We start from the raw sequence: 5,664 nt of genomic DNA on the forward strand, positions 1-5,664 counted from the left end.
ACTCTAGGACTCAAAGCATCTTTCGTTGTTGAGATCTGGTCCTTGAACTTATCTTAGCTTTGTTCTTGAGAGCACCAAGAGAACTGTGGCAGCTGCACTTGCAAAGATTTGGATATTTTTGGTTTTCAAGTGGTAGGTTAAATAATGCCAACATGTTGTTTAAATAGGAACTCAAATGAGAGCATGTGAGGATCATGTGAGATGCATGTGACCTCAAAAGAGACGTTACACTGGTCTTTTGCACTTAGCATGCATACAGCTGAGCTACTGTAGTACTGCCTGACAGAACAGTGCACACAACTTTACAGCTATCATGTGATGTACAGTCTTAGGGGACCTGATCAAGGACCTGGTCCTTGGCATGTTTGTCAAATCATTAAAACTATAAAAAGTGATAACTCATCAATTCCCCCCTTTTTGATGATGACAAACTTTTAAATGATGTTCCTCCTGAGAACCAGGTTTCCTCTTCATGATAAATTTCAATAGCATAAGAATATGCAATTTTCATTTATACCCGTGGGACCAGGTTCCCTGCGAATTAGACCCTCAAGATTCGTAGAAGCTCTGGTTAGCTTGGCAATTCTCCTCGGCAACCTTCAGTCATTAACCTGTGATATGAACAAAGCTATCAAGATAAGTTGTCGCAAATAGAGTTATTAAGAAAATAATTAAATACCAGGACAAGTATCATATTTTGTTAGACAATAAAACAAATAATTATTATAAACTGAGATCTCTCAAGAAATAGAATAAAGCTAATTAGAAAAAGTACAATGATCGAAAGAATAATAACACTCGAGAAGTTTTGCCGAGTTTTCTTATATTCTTTTGTAGCATGTGAAAATTTAAGACAAATACTCGGTAAAAGGTTTATGATATAAAATGTGGAATACTGGCTTCTTTTATAGAAGCATCTGACTCCTTTTTCCAAATGGATTCGTAAAGACAGTTCAAATAGAAGTATGAAAGGAAATCAAAGTATGAAGGACTCTAATTTAGTCCTTGATGTCCAAAAACAAATTAGGATATATTGATCCCACCACTAAACTGCCCATGAATCTGGCACTAATCCGCTTGATTTACATATAGAGAATGCTAGGTACACGTCTGTTGGGAATTATGATTCTATCATGTGCCGTGCATATTAATGGTGGATTAAGCTGAGTTACTCCTACAAGTGTAGCCAAAGTGGGGTTTGTTAGCAACTTTATAATTAAAATAACAATTTCTAGTTCAATTCAAAGTTGAAGATATTCAAGCTTAACTATTACGAAGCATAATTCCAAGTAGTATTTTATTCGCAGCGGAAAGTTCATAATTAACCTCAAAATCCTAAATTTTTAGTTAATCAAAAATTTAATATTGATGGTGATTACAATTTTATCCTAACTTAAATTAAAATTTTAAGGGCATAAAAGTCGATCAACATTTAAAGGATATTTTGGTCGTTCAACATTTAGCGAAAATTATTCGTGCTTTTAATATATGTAAATAGATAGATAGATATGATATGATGATAACCTTATTCCCGTGGGTTGTTTGGCTGATAAAGTAATGAATATGAACACCCTTCTGTTGCCTTCAGCTGCCATTTGTACCGTTAGTTGTTTAGTGCATATGCCTTAACCTGATGCAACTGGAACTAGAACATATGCTTATTGGATTGCCTTTTGAATTCCTGAAATCTACTTGTTCTATCTTTTGTTGGCTAATCAGGTTATAAGAATGTATACCGTGTAATTATTATTAGGACTAGACTAGTTACACAAGAATGGAATTATGCACAGAGATATTAAGGTAATTCCGTTTAATATTATTACTTTTTAAAATTATCAAAGTAGTCATCAATTTGTTCACTTTTATATATTGCATAACCTTTATGACTCTCTAATTCATGTGAAAATGTTTGATTAGACATGAAGTATAAGAGAAAAGAAAGATTTTTGAAACTTTTGGTTTAAAATACGTCAAAGAAATTTTGTGGCTATAAATCATCTCATAAAGGGTAAAATGAGATGTCATTCTTTTTTGGACTAACTAAAAAAAATAGAATGTCACATAAATGGGACGGAAAGAGTGTAAAATTAGAATTATTTATTTCAATGACCTCTATCACATTTCAAGAAAAGAAGTATAAAATCTAGTCTCTTTTATTCATAGTTTTATAATATATAGATAATGTATATAAAATAAAACAAATTGGGGCCTTCATTTTGGGGGCCTAAAGCAACTGCTTTAGTTGCTTCCCCCTCCAGCGGGCCCTGATTATTAGATATTGGATATTCTAACTTGCTTTAATTACTCTATACATGAGTCTACATTGCATACTGAATCCGATGAGATATGTGTTTCAAGTACTTTCAATTCATCTAGGGAGGAAACGTACTAGTTGACACTAAAGGCTGCATCAAACTGTCTCTGATTTAGGTGTGTGAAAGAAGGTTGTTGAATTGGTATGGGCATTTCTGGCTTTGCTGCCTTATTCATTTTGTTTTTGCTTCTTGAGATATTTCTTGACAACTTAATTGTCAACTGCTTTAGGCTAGCTACTATAACAGGTATGCCCGTCAACTGGTTCGGGTTAACCGGTTTAAATCGGTAACCGGACCGGTAAAACCGAAACCGGGGCCCGAACCGGTGGAACCGGTTTACCGGTTTCGGTCAACCGTTTAATATATACCGGTCCGGTTTCGATTTTTTTGGGACCAGAACCGGTTAAACCGGTCGAATTATTATTATTATTATTATTTTAAAAATGTAGCCGTTGGGATGTAGGCTAGACCGTTGGCCAACGGTCCATTTGCAAAAATGGCCGTTGCCAAACGGTTCCAAACCCCCATTTTGCCCCCCCCCCCCAACCCCCCCAAACTTTTTTTTAACACTTTAACCCATCCCCCACCCCTATATAAACTCCTCTCCATTTTCATTTTAATCCACACCAATTCACTCTTCTCTTTCTCTCAATCTCTCAGTTATAGTTAATTTGCAACAATTAGCCACTTTAAATTTCTCTCAATTAAATATTATAAAGTCTTATTATAGTTTCAATTATTAATTTTACAATTATAATATTGTTGGTGGAGTTGGCGATTTTGCAACAATCCGAAGTAGCTTTGGTGGATTTGCAATTCTAGCCGCCTTCACTTTGTTGGAAATTAGTCCGGCAATTTGGTATCTTCGTTCCAACTCTATCTTTATTTTTCGCAATTTAATATACACAATTTAATTCTAGCAATTTAATTTGTTGCAATTTATTTTCTTGTGATTTATTTGAGTGTGATTTAAATTAATTCTATTTAATAATGACGAAGAGATTTAGATGTGGTGCCGGTAGTAGTGGTATTGTTAGAGGTGGGTTTAATGAGGAAACATTTGTGGAAGAAACACCTAATTTAGGTATTAATATTGGTTGAAATAATCCACTTTTAGATCATGAGGCAATACAACAACATTATACCGACACTTTTAATGAAATTGATGATGATGATGATGATGATGATGATGATGAAACACAAGCCCCCGAAAATCCCATAGGAGATACAGGTCCTGCACAATCACATACATAAGACAAATTGCCTAGAACTCGTAAGCCAACCGCTAAAATTTGGAATTTTATGACTAAGGATAAGGAAAGCCAAACAGCTAAATGTAACATATGTAGACAAGTATTTGCTTTTAGGCAAGGAACTAGTAAGGATGGTGGAACGGGTACACTAAATAGTCATATGAGAAAGAAACATATGGATGTTTGGGTAGAGCAAACAGGTTCAAATGTGGGGGGTATTCAAATGACGATAGACCCACGAACCGGTAAAAATTTTAAGTATGACAAGAAAAAAGAGCGTGTAGAAATAGCTAAAATGGTAGCTTATGATTGTTTACCATTTTCCTTTCCTTCGGGTTTGGGGTTTGTTACTTACATACAACGTTGTTATAATCCGTTATTTGAGGGTATTCCTAGAAGTACTTGTAGAGCGGATGTTATAGATTTGTATAAAAAATATAGATTTTATTTGCGCCATGTATTTAATTCTTTAAATTGTAATGTTTCTCTTATCGCTGATTTGGGTCTTAGTCTTAACAAGTTAGATTTTTTTGTTATTACATGTCATTGGGTTGATGATAATTGGGTTATGCAAAAAAGAATTATAGCTTTTTTATATGATGAAGGGAAAGGTCGTCACGATGGAAAATTTTTAGCGGATTCAATGTCTATTATTATGAGATTTTTTAACATTTATAGAAAAATACTTTGTATTGCCTTAGATAATGCTTCTAATAATACAAAGGCAGTTGGTTTTTTAAAAAGGGAATTAAACCCTCCGCTAAAAAATATTTTTCATGTGAGATGTAGTTGTCACATTTTAAACTTAATTGTTAAAGATGGTCTTGTGTGTTTTGAAGATTCTATTCAAAAAGTTAGAGATGAGGTTACGTTTCTTTTTTGTAATGCTAATAGGAGAAGACTGAGAGATTTTAAGAATTCTTGTGTGAAAAATAACCTTAGACCTAGAAAAATTCAAGTAGAAATTGATACTGGGTGGAACTACACTTACATTATGCTACAACAAACATATGAGTATAGAATTCTCATACAACAAGTTCACAACAAATATAATATTAATAATGATGATTGGTTAAATTTTACGGATTGGGAAGATGTTAAGGAATGTGTTGAACTCTTAGAAATTTTTTATAATGCAACTCTTGCTTTTTCTAAACAATTATATCCCACGGTAACCGGAATTTTAGCCTACTTAGCGGAAATAGCTAGATTTTTACAATAGTATAAAAATAAATACGGTTATCAAGCGACTGTTTTTAATATGAAAATAAAATTTAAGAAGTATTTTTTTCCCATCCCAACTTTATTTATATTGGGTTCTCTTTTAAATCCTTATTTAAAAATGTCTTATACTAGAGCATTGGTTGGTCAAATTTATACCTTTTTAGAAATTGAAGAGGAAGTTGAACCATCTTTAGCTGACGCCGAGCTTGCGATTGATGTCGAGTTTGGAAAAGTTTTTAGTCATTATTCTAATTTGGAAGAAAATGCTACACTCGTTGCTCCACGCCTACTACTTCTCAAAGTAGCAAAAAGGGCTTGTCGGGTTTGTCGCATTTAAAAGTTTTACATTCACATCCAACTCCTTCTCATAATGCAAATTTTGATGAATATCGCTTTTATTTGATGCAGCCAAATGTGGATATCAAGGAATTAGATGATTTGGATGTCTTAGCATGGTGGAAGAAATACAAGGCAAGTTATCCGATACTTTCAAGAATGGCTCGAGATATCCTTACGGTTCAAATATCAACCGTGGCTTCGGAGAGTGCATTTAGCCAAGGAAGACAACAAATTGGAGACCATAGACACTTATTATTCGGATTTAGCTTGCAAGTACTAGTGTGCACTCGAGATTGGATTAGATCGGAGCGACGCAACCAAAACTTATAAGCGGTGGAAGGCAAAGAGGAAGAGATTGAAGATTTGATAGCAAGTGGAGCGGACCAAATGGAAGATTTTGAAGATATCTCCATGACCGAATATGATATGGGGGAAATTAACCAAATGATTGACAATTGGTGATTTTATTATTGTACTATTTCTTTGCAACTCATGTATTATTTGCAAGTTAAAAAAACTACAACTTGCAAATA

The 5,664-nt window shown here is 34.0% G+C and overlaps 1 long non-coding RNA gene across 1 annotated transcript; it reads right to left on the reverse strand.

Moving 5' to 3' along the window:
* Positions 1–430: 430 nt before the first annotated feature.
* LOC132642108 (uncharacterized) lies at positions 431–5,206 on the reverse strand. The gene is made up of 3 exons (XR_009583052.1): positions 4,949–5,206; positions 1,525–1,588; positions 431–611 (listed from the first exon to the last, which is right to left on the reverse strand). It is a non-coding gene; the product is annotated as an uncharacterized LOC132642108 (long non-coding RNA).
* Between the last annotated feature and the right edge of the window lie 458 nt (positions 5,207–5,664).

This window comes from Lycium barbarum, chromosome 1 (assembly GCF_019175385.1).
Source record: "Lycium barbarum isolate Lr01 chromosome 1, ASM1917538v2, whole genome shotgun sequence".
NCBI lineage: Eukaryota > Viridiplantae > Streptophyta > Magnoliopsida > Solanales > Solanaceae > Lycium > Lycium barbarum.